The sequence below is a fragment of the Dasypus novemcinctus genome, chromosome 16 (genome assembly GCF_030445035.2).
Source record: "Dasypus novemcinctus isolate mDasNov1 chromosome 16, mDasNov1.1.hap2, whole genome shotgun sequence".
Lineage (NCBI taxonomy): Eukaryota > Metazoa > Chordata > Mammalia > Cingulata > Dasypodidae > Dasypus > Dasypus novemcinctus.
This window is the reverse complement of record NC_080688.1, coordinates 26,453,860-26,477,323: the sequence shown is the minus strand read 5'-3', so window position 1 is coordinate 26,477,323 and position 23,464 is coordinate 26,453,860. Positions and strand designations below refer to the sequence as shown.

Sequence of the window (23,464 nt, the reverse complement as noted above, 5' to 3'; positions counted from 1 at the left end):
TTACCTGATCTTAAACAACTCTTTCTCTCATCTGTCATTCCCTTACAAACTGGTAGCCACTAAATGCCAGTGATTTTTTTTGAAATGTAATCAGATCATGTCAAATCCCTCCTTCAAACTCTCCCTTATGCTGAGAATAAAACTTAAGTTCCTTATCTTGGTTTCTGCAGTTCTCCATCCCAGGAGTCCACCAGCCTCCAGGATCCCATCCTCACCCCCTTTCTTGCCTCACCCGTCCTCCTCACTCCAGCTCGCTGATCAGATTCAGTCATTCAGTCTGATTCAGAATTCAGGTGATTCACCCTGCATCACCCCAGACTGCTCACTTCTCTGCTTCTACTTCTGCTCTGCTCCCTTATTTGTTTAACTTTCAGTCTGTCTCTCTCATGACAGTGTCAAATCCCTATGGTGTTCACTGGCACCTAGTCGGCACTTAATAAATATCTTTTGAATGAATGAATGATGCACAAAATTGCTTATTGTTGAACCTTAAGGTTGTTTTCAATCTATTTTTTTTTTCAGATCTAAAGGATACTTATGTACAATCTAGGACCTAAAGCTATGCGTACTAAATTTTTAGGAAAGCTTCCTAAAACCAGAATTATGAATATTTTAAGAATTTTGGAAACATATGGCTGAATAGCCCAGAAAGGTGGTACAATGTATGCTCCTACCGGCAGTTTGAGAGTCTCATTCAATTCCTTATTGACATTTCGTACCACTCAGATCTTTGCCTAATAGTGGGTGTGTGTTTGTGTACATGTCTCTGCCCTTATCAAGCGCTCAATAAATATTTGCTCAATGAGTGAAAGTTTTATCATCTTTATTTTTCCTTGAAAAAGAGCCATAGCATTATCTGAAAATCTCTTGGTGAGGAATTCCTCATTCTGCAAATGATTACCTCAGGACACTTAATACAAACCAGTAATTCCACTCAAGGCTAATTTTTGACCATGACTGTGTTCCTAAAATCACCCAGTCTGCTTCTCTCCACCAACTTCCTGAGCATTCAGGCAGGCTTGCGGTGTCCACCACTGGGGTTGTGCAACACCAGGTTGTCCCCAGTCAGCCAGACGGTGTCCACTTCTTTTCCTGTTTCCTGTGGCGTCACCCACAGGCACCCTGGATGCTGAGGGGCCTCTTGGAGAGGATGGCGCCCGCCGTGGGATGGCCACCCGAGAAGTGGTGATGCCATGCAGATGAGTTGCCAGCCAGACTCACTGCCTCCAGTGATGCAGGATCCATCCGTGTCTCCCTTCCCCTGCACAGCCTTCCTTTCTTCTATACCGTGGAAGGGAATGCTCCAATATGTTGTCTACTAAGTCCGCACATGAGAACGGAACTTGCCGATTTTAGGGAAATGGATACTGTGTTAACACATCTTTTCTTAAACAGAATTAAAATATAGACAAAGCACATATTGCTGGGTAATTCAGATTTTCACTGGGCAGTTAACTGTGTGCTGAGTTTATAGTGTTGTTTGTACCATGGGAATAAATAGAACGACTCATTGTTCAATGTTTGCCTTTGGTTCTTGGAGTCTGTGGCGTTTCTATGCTGGAAGTGGTGACACTAACAGAATACAATTCAGGTAACTTTTATCCTCAAGTGCAGAATCAAGAGGCAGAGAAACAGGAATGTTAGGAAATACCACATGATCTTACATATTTCCTGAAGTCGACTTTCCTGGTATTTCTCTGATTCACATGTGAACCATCATAGAATGAGTGGTATGATTATAAGCCAAATAAGCAGTTTTGTTGCTTTTTCCCCCCTTGTAATAAAAAATTATTCATCACTGAAAAGACACCAAGGTATTTTGTTGTTTGCACAATCATGTGGAATGCCTTACTATTGAGCATGTGGTCAAGTGGTGTTTGAACTTCTGACCTAAGTATGAGCCTGAGAGGGAAGAGACCCTACGTTCTCCCAGGCTCTTTGACTAATAATTTATTTGTCTAGGTTGATTTTCATTTGTTCCCAATGCCATAACACGGCTGCTCTTTCTGGTGGCCAACAGCCTTTTTTTTTTCATTAAAAAAAAAAGATTTATTTATTTCTCCTGCCTTCTCCCCCGTTATCTGCTCTCTGTGTCCATTCGCTGTGTATTCTTCTGTGTCCGTTTGTAGTCTTGTTATGCGGCACTGGGAAACTGTCACTTTTGTGTGTGTGTGTGTGTGTGATCTTGCTGTGTCAGCTGTCTGTGTGTGCAGCGCCACTCCTGGGTGGGCTGCGCTTTTTCACGCGGAGTGGCTTTACTTACGGGGTGCACTCCTTGCACATGGGGCTCCCCTAGGTGGGGGACACCCCTGTGTGGAACGGCACTCCTTGCAGTCATCAGCACTGTGAGTAGGCCAGCTCATCACACGGTTCAGGAGGTCCTGGGTTTGAACCCTGGACCCTCCATATGGTAGGCGGAGGCTCTATCAGTTGAGCCACAACCACTTCCCAACAGCCATTTTATTGGAAGAAGGGAATGTAGAAAATGTGGGGTGGTTCATCGCACAGTTGGCATTTGAATTTGGACACAGTTCACCTTTGGATGCTAATGTGAGCTGGTTGTCCTGCAAAGGCAATAGCAGTCCTTACCAGATTTGTATTTATTATCTAATTTAGAACAGCTGGAATGAGATGTTTCTTGGTAGTTTCCCAGCACTTTCCCTGAATCTGGAATTCTGGCTGGAGGTATGGGAGCGAGCAGGGCCAAGAGGAGCTGGGGAGGGCGGGAGGCACAGGGCTGCTGGGGTCAGCAGCGGTTGGCTTTAGGACATTGCAGGCGGTCCACAAGCTCCACAGTGGGAGCGGGCAGGTTTGCAACTGTTTGAGCATCTATGTTTATTTGCAAGGATTTGCAATATTTATTTTCATAAATGAATGTATCACAATTGTTTCTGGGGGAGCCAGTATGGCTCAAGTGGTTGAACGTCTGCTTCCCAAATGGGAGGTCCCAGGTTTGGTTCCCAGTGTCTCCTGAAAAACAAGCAAAACAAATGAGAAGACCAACTCGGGAGCCAGTGCGGCTCAGTGGTTGAGCACTGGCTTCCTGCAGATGTGGTCCTGGGTTTAATCCCTGGTACCTTAAAAAAATAAATTGCTTCTGAAAAATCCTCCATTTTTTATTTCTGTGAAACATTTGAAGATCATTTAATTTTATGTAATATATGCCTATTTTGGCCTAATCCGTGTGTTTAAACACTTTTTTTTTTTAAAGATTTATTTATTTAATTCCCTCCCCCTCCCCCCCGTGTCAGGGGCACAGGAATCTGTTTCTTTTTTTGTTGTGCCATCTTGTTGTGTCAGCTCTCTGTGTGTGTGGCACCATTCCTGGGCAGGCTGCACTTTCTTTCGCGGTGGGTGGCTCTCCCTATGGGTGCACTCCTTGCGTGTGGTGCTCCCCTACGTGGGGGACACCCCTGCGTGGCAGGGCACTCCTTGAGCGCATCAGCACTGCGCATGGGCCAGCTCCACATGGGTCAAGGAGGCCCGGGGTTTGAACCGCGGACCTCCCATGTGGTAGACGGATGCCCTAACCACTGGGCCAAGTCCGTTTTCCCTTAAACACTTTTTAACAATCAAGGACTTTAAATATCCCAGCTAGAGGAGTGCAGAGAGAACAACATTCTTTTCAGTTTTGAGGTAACCCTGGGGAGGTTTCTTGTTTGCTTCCCAGGGTTCTCATGTAGGATTTTTGGTTTGGGTTTATTCTTAAAGGAAGATTACTTACAGGGTCACCTAAGGGACGAGACCCGGATGTCATGTGACCTCCATGGAAACATCGCACATGGGAATTGCTTGAGGAATCTTTCGAGTAAAGAGCAGCCTCAGCCTTGGGGCTGGGTATTTGACCTTGGAGTTGGATAAATCTTGTTCGTGGGAGCCTGTCCTGTGCATTGGAGAACACTGAGCAGCCTCTCGAGCTCTGTGCATTAGATGCCTGTAGCAACCCTACCCATTTGTGACAATCAGATATGTCTCCAGACATGGCCAGGTGTCCCCCGGTGGGAGTGGGGAGGATGGCAAAATCACCCCCAGTTGAGAATGAGTGACTCAGAGAGACAACCAAGTGCATTCTTCCTCCTCGGTCATGCCGGCGGGGCTGCTAGCTTTCTTAATTATTTTAGTTTCCGAAGACTGGGCCAGCCTGCATTTTCTCACTCTATAAAGCGATGGGTAGAAGGTGAGTTCTACATGTTCACCTTTGCTCCCAACCTCACAAAGCTCCTTGAAAGGGTCCCTTTCAACTGTTATGCAGGTAGTTGGGTCCCTCTTTGCTGGACAATTAGAGTTAAGCAGTGCTCGGAGCAGTTTTTTGACAAGTTGCTTCTTGTGCCACTGCTTTTATTTAGGTGGTAAAAGATATTGGATTGATTCATGTCAAGGATCAAACCCTTTAGCCTGGTGGTGCTCACATGAGAAACCTCAGAGAACTTGTAAAAATCCCGATGCCCACACCACTTAAGTCAGAATCTCTCCCGGGGGGGACCCAGGCATCAGTGCTTTTAAAAACTCCATGAACTGGATTATTCTGAAGCATATCCATAATTGTCACTAAATACTTCAGGACAGGTGCTGGCGGTTGATTTATATTAATGAAAGGTTCAACAAGAGTTGCCAGAAACAGGAGTTTTGTGCAGATTAGGCTTGGAGTGTCTTATTTTGAACAAGTGACCTCTGTCCATCAAAGCACAGGCCCCAGATGACTTAGCCAGTCCTACAATGTGTAATTACTCCAGAGACTTAGTCACTTCACAGTCTCAAATTCTATATATATATATGTGACTACAGAAGTTGTAAAGGACACTAACTCTATGGCTTTCTGTCCAATAATTACAGTTTTCCTAAGACAAATCAGAGACCAGGCTCTAGTATACTCATGAAATGGCCTTTGCTTGTCTGCAGTTAATTTCAACTTGCTACTCCTAAAGTTTGACTCTCCTCTCGTCCACCTTAGTTTTTTTTTTTTTCCTCCTCTCTTCATTTCCTGGTTTATTCCCCTAAAGAGCGCTCATTCCTAGTGTCCCTGGTTACAGGTGGCTCTTCTGGGTCACTGTCCCATGGGACAGGGACACTTGGCAGAATGCAGTGCAACTCTATGTTCCACTTGGGCTCTGGAACTTCGTTGAATTCAGCTGTTCTTGGGTAGTAGAAGACATTTTCAGTAAGAGGAAGGAAGAAGGGAAGAGTGGTTTGCCAGTCTGGGTGGTTTTGCTTTGCTCTTTATTTCTGGCCATTCGTCAGGTGGGGGGTGGGCGCAGGAGTGTTGGGGGCAGGTAACTGGGAGAGAGCCAGGAGCTGGAGCCCTGCCAACAGGAGCACGGTGAATGCCCACTCGTAGCTCCTGCCTAAGGGCTCCCTGCCTGCCTGGTACAGTTCTCAACCCTTCAGGTACCTTATCTTGTTTCATCCTTAAAGCAGCCAGGGAACTGATGGGGCAGCAGCAGCATCTTCAGTTGAGAAAACCGAGCCTCGGGGAGATGAAGTAACTTGCCCCAGGCAACATAATTGCAAATAGCAGGCAGGACCTTTTAATTGGGGAACATTGATTATAAGGGACAGAGTGAATAGCATATTTTTCAATAAAAATATCTTTCCCTTTACTGAAGAGAAGTATAGACATATGGGGTCAATGCATGAAATGTATAGATGTGCCTACTCTTATGTATTAAGGATGCACATATGTAAAATAAAGAAATAAAATAAAGAAATGGATCCTTTTATTTTTAACTTGCTGTCACATAGTCTGGGTATAGCTGTTTCCCCATTTCACCGACTCTATGATGTCGTTGAATAAAAGGTACAGCATAAAGAGAGAATAAAACATGTGGCCTATTAAATTATGACGTGCTGTAGATTGTGAGATGTGACTGGATTTCAGAGATGTTATGTGAATCTGTATCTCAAAATCAATGAAATATGTATATATTTTTTAAGTTGCCTTGGATAAGCCATAATATGTCTTATATCCAAAGTACTTCCTAATCTGAGTTACGGACCTGAGGAAGCATGAGGAGATTTTGAAGCACTGGAAGAGCTCTTTGTTGCTTTGTAAGACTAAGGAGAATTTCTCTAGCACCTTTTTAAAGAGTGTTCCTGTAATGCATACTGAATATTGCCTGTGCTGTAATTCTTTATACACTCTTCTCTAGGCAGTAGAGTCCCTGAAGGCAGGCAATTGAAATATATCTTGCTAGGGGTGTTCTTTTCTTTCATCTTAAAAACAACAAACTAAATGGAATAGAGTGATTGACATTCATTATGAAAATGTTTTGTTCAGTTCTTGCATTTAGGCTCTATGTTGACACTGAGTAAAGAATTTAAACAGACAAGAAGTTTAAAACTTAAAGAAACTTATGGAGAAAGCAGGAAGTTTCCTGGGTAATGCCCCTCCATGCCTGCATTTAGAGATTGCTGCTGACCTACTTCTGAATGTTAGCCAGCCCTTGCGCCCAGCAGCATGGGGCACATCCTGGGTGTGCTGGGCTGGGCTGTCTGTTCTTGGAACACGCTTTAGAATCCAGTTTACAGCAGATGAAGTGAGCGGACGCATGGCCCAGACCAAGCGAGTGGCCAGTGAAAGGACAGTTGGGTTTCTGAGCTGACTCTCTCAGTGTCCTCTGAGGGGAGAGGGTGACTGAGGTGATTCCAAGTATTAAATGATTCAGGCAAAATGTTGCATATTGGTCTTGAGTTCCATCTTATACTCAGAGGGGGCAGAAGAGCCCTTGAGTACCGTGTTAGTGTTCTCCAGAGAAACAGAGCTATCTATCTATCTATCTATCTATCTATCTATCTATCTATCTATCTATCTATCTATCTATCTATCTATCTATCTATCTAAAATTTATTATAGGTATTGGCTTACCTGATCATGGGGTCTGGCAAGTCTGAACTCTGTAGGGCAGGCTGCAAGCTGAAAACTCTGTTGAAGGTGATGATGGATTCCCCAGGAGAAGCTGGCAGGCTGAAGAAGAGGCAGAAAGTCTTCTTTCTAACTCTGAAATCCTCGGTGCTGCTTTTAGACCTCCGACTGGTTGGATGAAGGATTTCCCCTCATTGCTGAGGGTCCTTTGTTGATTATGGATGCAATCAACTGACTAATGATATAAATCCATCTATGAAATACCCTTAGAGTAAAAATCAGACCAGTGTTTGCATGACCAAATAACTGGACACCGTAACCTAGGCAAGTTAACACCTAAACCTATCCATTACAACTACTCACTTTAAGAACTGACGAAGATTTTGGACCATTCAGGGATCCATAACTAACTGCAGAGCAGAAACTACTTCTCATTTATAGCCACAGTCCTTACCAGTGGTTTGGTTTGGGAAAGTGTTAGCTATTTATTATTCAGTACATAAAAATCCATGATTGGTATAACTTGATAGATTGTTCTATTATTAAATATTTAAACATTTTTATTTACACTCAAAAATTCCCCCTTTCCCTGTTCTCCATCCCCTGCTAACCTTTTTTTTTTAAAAGATTTATTTATATATTTATCCCCCCCTCTCCCCCCCATTGTCTGCTCTCTGTGCCTATTTGCTGTATCTTCTTTGTCCGCTTCTGTTGTTGTCAGCAGCACGGGAATCTGTGTTTCTTTTTGTTGCGTCATCTTGTTGTGTCAGCTCTCCATATGTGCGGCGCCATTCCTGGGCAGGCTGCACTTTCTTTCGCGCTGGGGGCTCTCCTTATGGGGTGCACTCCTTGCATGTGGGGCTCCTCTACGCAGGGACACCCCTGCGTGGCAGGGCACTCCTCGAGCACATCAGCACTGCACATGGGCCAACTCCACACGGGTCAAGGAGGCCCAGGGTTTGAACCGCGGACCTCCCATGTGGTAGACGGACGCCCTAACCACTGGGCCAAGTCTGCTGCCCCTGCTAACCTTTAATTTACTTTCTCCAATAATTCTCTAATCCTAGAAATCTCATATAATTGACATACAATATTTGTCCATATGCTCCAAAAATATGTCCATATTTGTCCACTGTGCTTATTTCACTGAGCATTATGTTTTCAAGGTGCATCCATGTAGCAGTATGTCTCAGAACATCATTCTTTCTTATGGCTAAGGAACATTCCATTGTGTGTACATAACTTTTGTTTATCCATTTATTTATTGGTGGCACTTGGGTTGTTTTCACCTTTTGTTTGTTGTGAATAATGCTGCTATGAACATTGACCATTAGTGTACCAGTATCTGTTTGAGACCTTGTTTTTACTTTCTTTGGATATATTAAGTAGGAGTGGAATTGTCGGGTCATGTGGTAATTCTACATTTAGCTTTCTGAGGAACTGCTATGTTGCTTTCCACAGTGGCTGCACCATTTTCATTCCTAGCAATAGTGCTCTAGAGTTCTAATTTCTCCACATCCTAAGACTTATTTTCTGTTGTTTTTTTATAATAGACTTTTAGTGGTTTGAAATGGTTTCTCTTTGTGGTTTTGATTTTGTATTCCTTAATGGCTAATGATGTTGAACATCTTTGCATGTGCTTGTTGGCCATTTGTATATCTTCTTTGGAAAAAGGTCTGTTCTTGTTCTTTGCTCATTTTTAAATAATTTAATAATAATATTTAATATTTTCCTGTTCATCCCTGTTAATGATTTTGCCTTATATCTTATTAATTTATCTGATATTAATATTGCAACATCAGTTTTCTTTTAGTTAGTTTTTCCTGGTATAATTTTTCTGTATCTTTGTTTTCAACTTCTCTGTTTCATTATGCTTAAGAGTCCCTGCTAAACAGTTTATGACTGTGTGTGTTATAATCTGAGCTGCTAAACTCCATTTAGAGTTATTGTGATGGCAGTTATAGTTGGACATAGTTCTACTTTCATTTTATATTTCCTTTTACCATGTTGTTCCCTTCCTCCCTCCCTCCCTTCTTCTTGCCATCTGTCAATAATGTTGGGAGCTGAGTTCTGCTGGTGCAGTGAGGGGTGGGCAGCAGCCTGCTAGCCAGGAAGCTGGTCCTCCAAGCGTGACTGTGAGGCATGGGGTGTGGGTGGGGAGAGGCAGTGACAGATAGGTGTTCAGCTCGAAGTACATGTGTGTTTCACCCTAGAATTTCCTACTCCTGTCTACTGCATTTAAAAGATATGCTACCAGGCCATCTACTAAGGGTGTATTTTCCAGAGGCCAACATCAGTGTCTTGTATTCAAAGAGATTAGAGTAATTCAAGAACTCGAGAGTCTGGGAGGACACTGCCTTGTGAACAGCACAGCTCTCTAGTAAAAAGGGAAGTAAGGGTGTGTTTAAGAGCTAAGGCAAAGAAGGCCACCAAAAGTATTTATGTTAAGGAGACTGTAAAGAGGAGATTAGAGTAACATTTCCTTTCCGCAAGGTAATTAAAACAACTATAAGAAATGTTTGTCTCCTGGAACTCATCCTGCTGAGTAAGCTTGGAGGCAAATATGTCTCAGTAATTGGTTAGTAAAGTGCTCTTTTCACTCTTCCCTTAACTGGATTGTTATTCCACTAACAAAAATCCGATCTTTACAGTTTTCTAACTCATATGTGCTTAAGGAAGCAGTAACCTGCTCAACCATGAAAAATCCTTGAGAAATAAGTTAATGTCCATATCCCCCCAGTGCTTTCTACTTTGGCTTGATTTGCATTTTATATTCCTGTGGAAAAGGATGTTTAATAGATACCCAGAGGCCCAAGGAGTTTAAGGAACTAATCTTAGATAATTAAGAAAGTGACGCAGTTCAGTTCGGCAATACCTGGAGCATAGTAGCTGTTCTTATATTTCTTTTTTTTTTTTTTAAAGATTTATTTATCCTCCCTCCCCCACGTTGTCTGCTCTCTGTCTCTCCATTCATTACGTGCTCTTCTGTGATTGCTTGTCTTCTCTTTAGGTGGCACCAGGAACCGATCCTGGGATCTTGTGGAGTGGGAGAGAGGTGCTCAGTCTCTTGCATTACCTCAGCTCCCTGGTCTGCTGCATCTCATATTATCTCTTCTCTGTGTCTGTTTTCACTGTGTCATCTTGCTGTGCCAGCTCGCCACACAGGCCAGCACTCCTGTGAGGGCCAGCACTTTGCATGGGCCAGCTTGCCTTCACCAGGAGGCTTCAGAAATTGAACCCTGGACCTCCCACATGGTAGATGGCAGCCCAATTGCCTGAGCCATATCTGCTTCCCGTATTTCATGAATTGAATGGAAAATTGAACATTAAGCCAGATTTTTTTTTTTTTGCCTCTTAGGTCTTCTCATCACAGATTGTGTTCTCTCCATTAAATGACCATAGACCAGCTCCTTGTACAGGCTAGCACTTAAGTTCCACAGGGGAAGTGACGTGGCCTAATCTAATGCTTAGCCCTCTAGCACAAGTCCCAGCCTAAGGCTCTCTTTACTGCACAGCTTCATGCATGGCAACACTTGTTTATGGCAAACATTTTGGAATGAGATGAGTAGAAGGAATTTGAAGGCTGTGGTATTTTTGCCTCGAAACCCTGGCAATGAAATCAAAAGTCTGCGTGAAATCAAGAGTTTGAAACTCCACGGTGCTGGTTAATTATAGTGGTGTTAATTGCCCAGGAATAATTGTTTCTTCATGTCCCTCTCCCTGCTTTCCATGTAGAATTAATGTTAAAAACTCTAGTTTCATTCACTCATCAATACTCTTTCTCTGCTTCTGTGCTCCTAACTGTGAACAAATTGCTTATAATAGCAAGTCCCTTTTATTTCATTGTTAACACTATAGAATTTTTAAAGGAGGGGTTCCAACGGGTTTCATTAATAGAACTGGCTGCTTTTCCAGGGCAAAAATTACATGGATGGCAAGAGCAAACTGTGTACTTAAGAAATAAAAGATTGTGGGATGGGAAAAATAAATGGAATAATGGCTAAATAGAAAACTGCAAAAAATGAGAAGGGCCAACCAACGCATATGCAGACCAGGAAGGGCGTGAGGGAAAATAAGAAAACAATGATTTACGTCCGTGCCAAAGCTGTGCCAGTTAATGGACAGTCGCGGCATGCTGGGTGCTGGGGAGGCTCTCCGAGCCCTTGGTGGCTATCCAGGAACTCATCAAATCAAGTTAATGGAGAGTTAAATGGCTCTGGAAACAAGCTGGCCAGGGCAGCTGGAAGCCAGGGCCTGCCTTAGACTGGCTCAGCCAGGAGGTGGGCAGTGGCTGGTGGGTGAGCTGGCTTTGGAGGGAGAGTGGGGCTCAGGGAACGTTCCTGCTTCCCTGCCCCTGATCTCAGCTGCTCTCCTTCCCTCGGCACGTTCACCCAAGGCGTGCTGGGGCGACCGCTGGAGCAGCTGCTTTTTTTTTTAGGAACTGTAATGCAGTGGAGAAAACTACTCTTTCTGCTACTGAACCAAGCTGATGATTTTCGGAGAGGCAAAAACCCTTTCTAAACACATATAAAAAAATCCGCGTTTGATAGGCGTGTGTATATACAGGTGGGAAGCCTACCTGATTTAATGTTTTTTTCATAATGGAGGGTTTCAAACATACAGCATTTGGGAGAATTGTAAAATGAGCCTCTAAATACTTATCACCAGCATCCACCATTATCAATATTTTGCCAATCCATTATATCTATTCCCCCACCCCTCCCCTCCCACCCCACCTCCCCCCTTTATTGAGTCGTTTAAAGCAAATCCCGAATCTCTACATTAATGGTATTTAGTACTTCTGAATTCCTTCTTTTTCAAATGGAAAATGTAGAGTCTATAATTTATGCATTTTTCCCTTACAAAGTTAAAATTGACTTTACAGGGAGGAAGTATAACAAGAATAGTGCTGTGATTTTCAAAATACCTACATTTCTCATTTACCTTTTTGTTTCAGAATATTCCTTTGAAGTTGGTACTAGAAGTGATTAATAATATTTTTATATTTATCACTGTTAAAACTATAGCTTTATTAAGTTAAGACCATTTGGGAAAACCAAATGTGTCACATTAGCCATTTGGGAAAACTGAATGAATTCCTTTAAATTGTTTTAGGAGAAGTCCTAATAATTTAATTTTGATTCATTGATATTTTCCTGTTCTTTAGTATGGAACATTGTTCTAACAGTTTAATAATGCTTAATCATTTTTAACATATTCACGTATACCTATATAGCATACATAATTGATAAATATAATCATGTAATACATTATTGGTATATTTGGTGTTTTAAAGTAATTTTTATTTTATTTTGTATTTTCATAGTTCTCTCCTCCTCAGCATAGTATTGGACCCAGTCCCAAGTATAATAGGTCTTATAGTAGATCCTAGATAGGTCTTTAAAAAATTTTTCTATAGCTGCGTCAACCAAGTATCATATACCTAGTGGCTTAAAACAGCATAGATTTATTCTCTTACAGCTCTTGTAGTTCCGAAGCTGAAATGCGTCTCCCTGGGCTAAAATTAAGGTGTCAGCAAGGCTGCTTTCTTTTCTGGAGCGCTAAGGGAGCCTTGTCCTTGCTCTTTCCAGCTTGGGGGGGAGGCTCACCCTCTTTGGCTCAGGACCTGCTCGTCCATCTTCAAAGGCAGTCTTGTGGGGCCAAGTTCTTCTCATGCTGCCATCTCCCTGGTTCTCTCTCTTCTGGCCCCTCTTCCGCTTTTAAGACCCTTGTGATTTCACTGGACCCCCTGGATAATCCAGATAAGATCCCAGTTTTGAGGTCAGCTGATGATCGAACTGAATTCCATCTGCCACCTTAAATACCATTTGCAGGTAACATAACGTGGTCCCAGGTTCCGAGGATTAGGGCATGACTACCTCCAAGGGGCCTTTTTCTGCTCTCCACAGTCCTCCCTCCGGCCCAAAGAGTTATGTGAGTCCCACGTGCAGAACACCTTTACCCCACCCCACGGTCCCCACAGGTCTCATGCCGTTCAAACATCAACTCAAGGGCAAAAATCTCACCCAGACCTCATCAGCAACCAAATTCCAGATCTCTTCATCTAAATCAGGTATGGGCGAGACTCGGAGTGTCCCATTCTGGGGCAAATTTAATTTTACAACTTTTTGCAATCTGGATAGGCTGATGGTTTCCCAAATCATCGAGCCCTGTTTCCTTTTTGTTGAATAGTTCTTCCCTCAGTCTGCCACTTTCCTCTCACATCTTATTATAAGCAGCAAGAAGAAACCAAATTGTACCTTCAATATTCTCCTTGGAAATCTCCTCAACTAAATGTCCAGTTTTACCTTTTGTAAGTGCGGCTTTCCACATAACTATAGGATCCAATTCTGAGATTTCTGAACTGTGTAATGAAGATTCCCTTTCCTCTAGTTTCCCATAGCATGTTCCTCATTCTTCACTTTTTAAAAAAAATTTATTTATTTAATTCCCCCCCCCTCCCCTGGTTGTCTGTTCTCTGTGTCTATTTGCTGCGTCTTGTTTCTTTGTCCGCTTCTGTTGTCATCAGCGGCGCCACTCCTGGGTAGGCTGCACTTTTTTTCGCACTGGGCAGCTCTCCTTACGGGGCGCACTCCTTGTGCGTGGGGCTCCCCTACGCGGGGGACACCCCTGCGTGGCAGGGCACTCCTTGCGCATCAGCACTGCGCATGGGCCAGCTCCACACAGGTCAAGGAGGCCCGGGGTTTGAACCGCGGACCTCCCATGTGGTAGACGGACGCCCTAACCACTGGGCCAAGTCCGTTTCCCTCATTCTTCACTTTTATCAGCAGTGCCTTTAACGTCCACATTTCTGCCAACAGTCGGTTGAAGGTGATATTGGTAAGTCCTAAGGCTTTTGATGTTTTCTCTACCATGCTCCTCACTTTCTTCTGACCCTCATTAACAGAGTTTCTAACATCCATAATTCTACTAGCAGTCCCTTCAGAGCAATCCAGGCTTCTTCTGTCATGTGCCTCAAAAGTTCTTCTAACCTCTGCCCATTCCAAAGCCATTTGAGTATTTTTAGGTATTTGTTATAGCAGCACCCCACTTCTAGTTTCTTTATTACTTTCCTGAGGCTGCTGAAACAAAATACTAGCCAACTTAGTGTTCTAAAACAACACACATCTATTATCGCCCAGTTCTGTAACTCAAAAGTCTGGAATGAGTCTCACTGGACTAAATTCAAGGTGAAAGCAGAGCTGCTTTCCTTTCTGGAGGCTCTCGGAGCGTCTGTTTGCTTCCTTCTGCCCAGCGTCTAGAGTCTGTCCTCAGTCTTTGTCTCAGGCCCTCTTCTCTCACTGCCATCTCTCTGGCTTGCTCTCTTTTGTCTCTTTCCTCTGCCTTTAAGGATCCTTGTGATGACACTGAGCCCGACCGAACAATCTAGAGTAATCTCCCGTTTTAAGGTCAGTTGATTAGCAGCCTTTGCCATATCATACATTCACAGATTCTGGGAATTAAATGTGAACATTGGGGGGGGAAGGGCAGATATTATTCTGCCTGCCACAGTAGGAGAAACAAAATTTTAAAGCTGGTAACATTAGAGCTCATTTACTCTCTGCTGCTTTGCATTGTTGGAAAACTAAGGCCCAGAGCATAACATTTATTGTGCACCAGTGGGTGCTGGATGCTTCCAGATACTCATCTAATTTTCATGACTAGCATTTGAAGTGGCCATTTTTATATTCCTATTCTGAAGATAAGAAAACTGAGGCTTAGTCTGGCTAATAAACCTACTGTAGGTCACGTAGCTAGCAAGCAGCAGAGCTGGGAATCACGACCAGCGATGTCGACGCCCCATCGTCCAGACTCTTTGTAACCCTTCCTGAAGGTAGGCAATTAGCCTCCAGCCTCCTGCTTCATGTCTAGTGTTCCTTTTCCATTATACCATTCTGCCAGCTCACGTTTTCCTCCAGTGACATGCGTAATAATGCATTTTCCAGAAGTTCCTTTCTTAAAAAGAAGATTTCAGTATCATTGGTATTTTTAACCTTTTTAAATTTTTGTAGCCTCTGATTTCTTTCTTTAAGGTTAACATGTTTTTTTATCCTCTTGGAGCATGGTTTTTATTGTAAGTCACCCGGTTCAAAAACATCAGAAGACTTATGCAGAAATTCTACGATAAAAATCACACCTGGTTTCCATTCCTCAGCCTTCCTCCTGCTGCTTTCATGATGGAATCCCATATTTCGTCCTCTTTTTGTCTTTGACACATGCCTTCTTTTGTTTCATTTCTCCCTTTAACAAGTTTGGGTACTTTGTTACAGCATATGAACTCTGCTTTGTGCGTGTCCCATTTCAGACATGGTGTGGCATCTCTGAGGTTTGTGAGGAGTACAATAGCCCCTTCATTAAAGACAAGGGCACACACATACTGCTTAACCATTCCTTCTATTTGTGCATGAGTCCTGGGTACACAGGATTTCAGCAAACCATTTCCCGTCTCCCTTCCCCACCCCCAGGGGACCCCCTGATCTAATGGCACCCAGAGGCCTCTGCAGGGAATGTCTGGGACCAGGTGGCACAGAGAAGGGGAGTCGATCTCTCCAAAGGTGGCCAGCTGTGGTCTTCCGTGGTCTCCATCAACCTCCCAGCCCATGAGGAGATCGCAGCAAGGCAATGGCCTGTGCTGCCGATGAAATGGTTGCAGTGGACCAGAGGAGAGGATCCGCCTCCCGCCCCGTAATTGTTTCAGAGGGCTTGAGATTTTGGAGATCCTCATTGCAGAGGTCACCACTTTTTTTATATATAATTTCAAAAAACTATGAACGGCATTACATATAAAATGAATATATATTACATATATCATTTAAAGAACTTTTGTGCTATATTTTGATGACCAGAAGCTAACATCTTAACATGGTAGAAATGTATCAGGCTTTTCCTTTATGATGGTCAAGGTCAGGAGGACATTCTCCAAGAATCTTACAGTTTTGCCTTACACAATTCAGTGCTTGATCCAAATGCAGTTTACCTTTTTGGGAGGGTGTGGCGTCTAGATCTTTTTTTTTTCCCCATGTGGAGGGCCCTTAGTCCAGTGCCATTCACTGCATTTTCCTTAGAGGGATCACTCAGCTTGGAGTTGGAGGGGTGACCGGGGAGCTTCGGCAAACTGTGAACTTCCCACCCCCATTCTGACAGCAGAACCCTGGGTGGGGTGTGCACGGCATGTGAAGGTTTGTGAAGAAGCCCCCAGCTGGCTGCGAGCCCCCCCTCCTTCCTGAGAACCACTTCTTTGGAGGATGGGTATTTTATACATCTGCATACATTGCAAAGGGCTGCTGGAGGGGAGTTCTGTGAGCCAGAACTGTTCCTGAGCTCTGTTCAGAGCCCTCTGAGGCTCAGTTCGGACGACTTCCTTTTGTATGATACGCTTCTGCATGTCCCTTTTCTGAACAGAAAGAGAGGTGCTTGGCAAGCCTGTTCTCAGGTAATAAGAGGACAGATATAATGAAGCACATCCTGTACATAACTGAAAGGATTACAGGGACCCATTTTTCCCACCTGGCGAGTGTGTTCTTGACCTGTTCCCCTGTGTCCCTACTAGACATCCTGCATGACAGGCAGCCCGACCTTTTCTCTTTAATTGGGGTTAGTAGTTCCTCCTGGGTGTGCCATTCTGAGGACTGGAGGTGACAGTGGTGAGGATACAGGAGCAGGAGCTGTGGCTGCTCTCAGTGATATGTGTGTGTGTGTGTGTCCCATGCAGTTTCAACCCAGAAGAACTCTGGATATGTTACTTTTCTTGTTTGTAATGAAAATGAGGTTGGGGATAAATTTGTGGTTTTCTTTCTTGTGGGGAAGCTTTTTTCTTGTGTGTTTGAGGGGTTTGCAGAGCCGGCTGGAAGCTCATTTACAACCTATATCAATCCCTGCACTTTCCCAGACAGCAGGAATCTTTACTTCCCAGTCTGGCTAAGCCCTTGGAGTGATGGGCGTGGTACTGATGTGGGATTGTTCAACAGATAATTACCTCATTACATCTAATGGTAATGAATAATATCTGAGACTTGGGTGTACCTACAATAGGATTTATTTTTAAAATTCAGCTGACTTCTCTGAGCTTCCCATGGGAAAACTCTGTCCTTGTGAGCCTTCAGATGCAGACTTTGGAATCCACTGTCAATACAAAAAGGGAGATTTTTTTCTCTTCTCGGAGAAAGGAGACAAAGCTAAATGGAACAGGGGAGCCTGTTTCAGATTTGGTCAGAGGATCTGGATTTGCCATTTTCCCACTTGGACATGGAAGTGGGGCCCATTTACATTCGCATGACTACCCTTCCAGATGCCCTGTGTTGGCCCAGCTCTTCCCAGCCTCTTTTAGATGGAAATCTACAAGGACGGTCAACCTTTAGAGTGACCTTCCCCAGCATGGTGGTGTCTGGACTGCTGCCACCCCACACAGTTGCGGGGTAAGCACAGAAATAGAGAGTGAACACTTAGGAACTTACGGGAATTTTACGCTGCCGCAACCCCCAAGCACAAGATCTGCAGACTTGTGTTTCCTTTTTAATTTCATCTTTTGAGTCATTCATCCATTCATCCATCCATCCTCTCTGAGTCTAGACATCCAGAACCATGGGAAAGATGAGGGTACTTGGTATGTACGGCACCAGGCAGGTCACGCCCCACCGTCTCATCTAAGCATGGAGGACCTTTGCGCTATCACCAGTCAATTAGCTATTGCTCAAACACAGTTAGCTGATCAAGAATCATTTTTTTAATTAGTCCTTTTGTTTTCTTTATCCACTCCCTCCCCCCACCACCCGTGCTCGCTGTCTGCTCTCTGTGTCCATTCGCTGTGGGTTCTTCTGTGTCTGCTTGTCTTTTCTTCTTGTCTTCTCTTTAGGAGGCACTGGGAACTGATCCTGGGACCTCCGATTTGGGATAGAGGCACTCTGTCCCTTGAGCTGCCTCAGCTCCCTGGCTTGTTGAGTCTTTCATTGTCTTTCCTCTGTGTTTCTTTTTTGTTGTGTCATCTTGTTATGTCAGTTTGGGGTGCAGGCCAGTTCTCCATGGTGTGGGCCAGATTTTCACAGCACGGGCCAGCTTCACCTTCACCAGGAGGCCCCAGGAATTGAACCCAGGAACCCCCCATATGGTAGATGGGAGCCCAATCACTTGAGCCATATCCGCTTCCTGAGAATAATTTTTTGAAGCTATAAAAACTTCTACCCAAATCCTTTAAGATCTCCCATTTTTCTCTGGTTGCTTTTTATTGAAAGTTAGTAAAATATATTTTGACTTGGGTATACTAGATATAATGAGCAAGGTATACTCCCATGGGGAGAAAATAGTAAACAAAAATTCCAACAAACTTAATGAAACCATTTATAACCAAGAGTGTGAAAATTAAAATTGTTGATGGAAGCTTATTTTATAAACAAAGTTGAAGGGAAATTCAGAGCTAGAAAAAAATAGCACATTTTCAGATGCTGAGCTATGAAATGTATATATATTTCTCTTAGAGTGTTTTAGTCTGTTAGGTTTCCAAAATGCAATATACCAGAAACGGGTTGGGTTTTACAATAGGGCTTTATTAGTTTACAAGCTTATAGCTCTAAGGCTGTGAAAATGTCCACATCAAGGCATTGGCAGGCAATGCAAGCCTGGGCTCCTCTGTCACATGGCAAGGCACATGGTGGTATCTGCTGGTCTTTCCCACTTCTGGGATTTCTTCCTTTCGCTTTCTTGTTTCTGTGGCTTTCTCTCTCAGCTACTTTGCCTTCTCTCTCTCTGTTTTGACCCATTTATAAAGAACTCCAATAAGAGGATTAAGATCCACCCTGGCCATGCCTTAACTGCAGTAACCTAATCAAAGGGTTCCACCCACAATAGGTCCACACCCACAGGAAGAGATTAACTCTAAGAACATACTTTTCTGGGGTCCATAAAGCTTCAAAACATCACAGAGAGTTATGGAAATGTATTGATATATTAGTACAGACTCTTCAGAATTTTCTTTAACATTAGCTCAGGGTCAGCCTTTTCTGTCTTTGTGGATGGCATTCCCTCGATTGAGTGCAGCAGTTCAGTGAGGGCCCTTCCATCATCCACCAGACACCCCAGTGATCATGACTCCTGGGAGTCATTGCAGTCACCAAAGAGATACAGTCCTTGCAGAGCAGTTTGTCATGCACAAGGACATGGGATGTATCCTCTGTTTGTACTGTAGCACGTGATGCTGCCCTTAAAATATCATGCATCATTTCTACTTTTAGTTCTGTTATAAATGGAGCCCATGGCTTGCCTCAGGTGACCTTACTAGTCATTTGGTCACAGCAGCTTTTGGTTAACCTGCAGCATTTTTAATCCCTAGGATAATCCTCCCTGTGCAGTATCTCCAAATTCATTATGGAAAGGCATCAAAGAGCAACTGGAAAGTAGTAGATGAGACTCCAGGCTGGCTCCTGGAACTTCAGACCAACCTATTGTGTTGGGAGAAACTTTTTTTTATTTAAACATTTATTTATTTATTCCCCTCCTCCCCACTATTGTCTGCTCTCTGTGTCCATTCTCTGTGTGTTCTTCTATGTCTACTTGTATTCTCATAAGCGGCTCCGGGAACCTATCCTGGGACCTTCTAGAGTGGGAGAGAGGTGATCATTCTCTTGTGCCACCTCAGCTCCCTGTTCTGCTACGTCTCTCTCTTTTTTTTGTCTTTATTTGTTTATTTTTTAATGTTACATTCCAAAAATATGAGGTCCCCATATACTCCCCCACCCCCCTCACCCCACTCCTCCCACAACAACAACCTCCTCCAACATCATGGGACACTCACCGCATTTGGTGAACACGTCTCTGAGCACTGCTGCACCACATGGTCAATGGTCCACATTTAAGTTTACACTCTCCCCCAGTCCACCCAGTGGGCCATGGGAGGACACACAGTGTCCAGTAACTGTCCGTGCAGTACCACCCAGTACAGCTCCAAGTCCTGAAAATGCCCCCACATCACATCTCTTCTTCCCACTCCCCACCCCCAGCAGCCATCATGGCCACTTTCTTCACCTCAATGCCACATTTACTTCCATCGCTAATCACAACAATTCCAGGACAGAGCATAAGCAAGTTCACTCCAGTCCATACTTCACTCCTCCATTCTGTGGACCCTGGGATGGCTATGTCCACTCCACCTCTGTATCAAGACGGTACTTAGACTCCACTTGGATGATGGATGCAGTTCTCCTGTTTGCAGTTGTAGGCATTCTTGGCTGCCTGGTGTGGTGGTTGACCTTCTTCACCTCCCTGTTAGCTGGCTGGGGTAAGTCCAGTAAATCAGAGGGTAGGAGTTGCAAGTCTTTTGATGTTCAGGGCCTGTCTATCACATGGACAGTTCAGAGATTCAGGTCCCGTGAGTATACACTAAACCCTAGCGCCAATCACAGGTACAGTAAAAGTGACTGGAGAGGCTTGTGAACAAAGATCACATCTGAGTCCAACTCCATCACACTCAGGAACACAAACTCCAAAGTAGGGCCAACTGACATGGCACTGAAGTCCATCTGCCATGACCATAGAACCTGTGGGTCTCTGTAGCCCTCACAAGAACCAGTACCTGGGGTTGTATCTACTTTACCTATCTCTGGGACTCTGTTGAGATATGCGTAAGGGTGACCCCTCTAATGATCTCCTGGCTCTTTTTTGGAGACTCATAGCCATATAAACTCATTTGCCCTTTCCATTTCCCCCTTTTATTCAAGATCAAAAAGCATTTTTAACTCCTGATATTACATGTAGGCTGAGATACTCTGCTGGTTTGAGTTGACCCTTTTATTCAAGGTTGTTCTCCAGCCACATCATCAGCTGGTACTTGGTAGTAATCCCTTGGTGCCAGGGAGGCTTATCCCTGGGAGTCATATCCCATGCTGGGGGGAAGGCAATGCATTTACATGCTGAGTTTGGCTTCGAGACTGGCCACATTTGAGCAACATGGAGGCTCCCAGGAGGTAACTCTTAGGCACCCTGCTGCTCTAGGCCTAGTTCTTTTTTTTTTTTTTTTTAATATGGAATACTTCGCGAATTTGCATGTCATCCTTGTGCAGGGGCCATGCTAATCTTCTCTGTATCGTTCCAATTTTAGTATATGTGCTGCTGAAGCGAGCACAGCCTAGTTCTTATTTCAGGCACACAGGCTCACAAGCATAGTCATTAGCATCAAGGGCTCATTGTTGGACCATCCTTCCTTATTGGTCTTAGCCATTGCACTTGGGGGATTGTTGCTGTTCTATTAGGGAATGTGACAGAGCTCCCCCAGCCAGGAGCTTAGCACTCCCCCAGCCGTCGTTCCCAACTGTAACCACTATGAAAATATCCAAACATTTTTATGCACCCCGCACATATGCCCTGGAGAACTCCCTCCCAATCATTTGCCCCCCACCAAGAACCCTCCACACCAGTATTCCCCCCCGGCCACCATCCAACCCCTCTGTGGCGCAAAACCTCCCTGAAGATGAAGACCAATATATTGCCAGGTTCCATTAATAGTAAAATGGGATATAGTGATGGGTTTAAAGGTTAGATATAGAATACATACTAATTTAGAAAAATTAAAGTAAAAATAAATTGGAGTATCAAAAATTAAAAAATGAAAGAGCTTTGTTTTTGATGTTTTGCCTTCCATCAATGCAATATGTTGCCCTGTATGCACTTTGGGAAGGCAACTTCTTCCATCTCTTCCTCAGTGTCTACGTATTTTCTTTTTTTTTTTTTTTCTGATTATTAAGCGTGTCTTCACAAAAGTTTTAGACCACAGTAATTCATATATAAATACACGGTACTCCCACATTTTCAACATCAGACACTTTGTCCCTTCCCCAGCAATAATCTTTTTACATGTTCATACTATATTTACTGCAACTGATGTACAGATTTTGAGACAATATCTTTCAAACAAGGTTACTCTGGGAAACAGACTTTGGCCCAGTGGGTAGGGCGTCCGTCTACCACATGGGAGGTCCGCGGTTCAAACCCTGGGCCTCCTTGACCCGTGTGGAGCTGGCCCATGCGCAGTGCTGATGCGCACAAAGGAGTGCCGTGCCACACTGGGGTGTCCCCCATGTAAGGGAGCCCCACGCGCAAGGAGTGCACCCGTAAGGAGAGCCGCCCAGCGCGAAAGAAAAAGTGCAGCCTGCCGAGGAATGGCGCCACCCACACTTCCTGTGCCGCTGACGACAACAGAAGCGGACAAAGAAACAAGATGCAACAAAAAGACACAGAAAACAGACAACTGGGGGAGGGGAGGGGAATTAAATAAATAAAAATAAATCTTTAAAAAAAACAAGGTTACTCTTGGGTTTACATCATGGTTTATATTTTAGACTACACAATTTTCTAAATTTTTAGTTATGTTTTACATTATGATTTACATTTTAGCCTATAAGCCCCTATTCATTTTTGGCGTAATTTAACACGTCCTATATCCATCCTTACATAATCTTTTGGAACACTTCCATTGCCCCACAGTTAGACTGATTCCACCTATTCAATACCTCTTTCCCCCTCCTCTCAGGGCCCACAGCAACAATCACTCGTCATTGCTTGAAGGGCCATGTTCAGAGATATTTGCAAGAATGTTGAGGACTTGACATGCTCGACTGCCCTAATGTATTGGGAGCCACCATTTCTCTCCAGAGATACAATTCCCTTTATTTGAGAACATCGGTCCTCCCCAGGATGTGGGTATACCTTCACTCTCATTGTATGGGTCTCCATCCAGCAATATAACCCACTATGACAAAATGAGCACCCACATACTCCCTAGAAGCCTGTCCTGTGTCAGATTCTCCCCTTTAAGCATCTTAAACAGGTAGCCTTCCTTATTAATATTTTTGAAAAAGTTTTCTCAACATTATACTCTCAACCACATACCTGACAATCTCCTATGTTCATATGTTCCCCCACCCTCCCCCTAATTTCTTGGGCCATACTACCCATCCTCCCATCCTTAGCCCCCCTCAAGCTCACAAAGCCCCACCCAAAGGTATCCCTATGCCCCCATTTTATCCCTTCCCTGTACAAATACTTCTGAGAGTGGTAGAGAGGTGATCATTCTCTTGTGCCACCTCAGCTCCCTGTTTTGCTGCATCTCTTATTGTCTCTCTTCTGTGTCTCTTGTTGCTGCGCCAGTTGTGTCGGCTGGCACTCCTGCACCCGGGGGGGGGGGTACTCCATGTGGGCCAGCTCACTGCACAGTCCAGCTTGCCTTCACCGGGAGGCCCTGGGCATCAAACCCTGAACCTCCTATATGGTAAACAGGAGCCCAACTGCTTGAGCCACATCCTCTTCTCTTGGGAGAAACTTTTGATCCTCAGCTTGGTAGATTTAATTGCACAGTGAATGGCACTTAAGTTTTCATTTTTTACATGCTAAAGCTGGCACCTCTTGAAGATTGAAGAGGTGTTGGTATCTGCCTGTGCCTGGGATGGTGCTCCAGCTATGAAAGTGCTAGCAATCATGCAACTCTGCAACTCTTCCAGGAAACCAGATATAGTTACATTTGCACAGGGGAGCAATTTACAGAAGTAGTTGGAAATATTCTATATTTTCAAGCTATCTTCTTTATCCAGATTGCAATTCAGTATAGCACTGACAATAAAAGGA

General features: G+C 44.0%; 1 protein-coding gene and 1 non-coding gene across 4 annotated transcripts in view; one reads left to right on the top strand and one right to left on the bottom strand.

The window, feature by feature from the left end:
- Positions 1-23,464, top strand: part of MTCL1 (microtubule crosslinking factor 1) — a 134,594-nt gene that overhangs the window by 30,236 nt on the left and 80,894 nt on the right. The gene's annotated exons all lie outside the window — the stretch shown is intronic.
- Positions 20,863-20,969, bottom strand: LOC111761298 (U6 spliceosomal RNA). Its single transcript, XR_002794703.1, has one exon. It is a non-coding gene; the product is annotated as a U6 spliceosomal RNA (small nuclear RNA).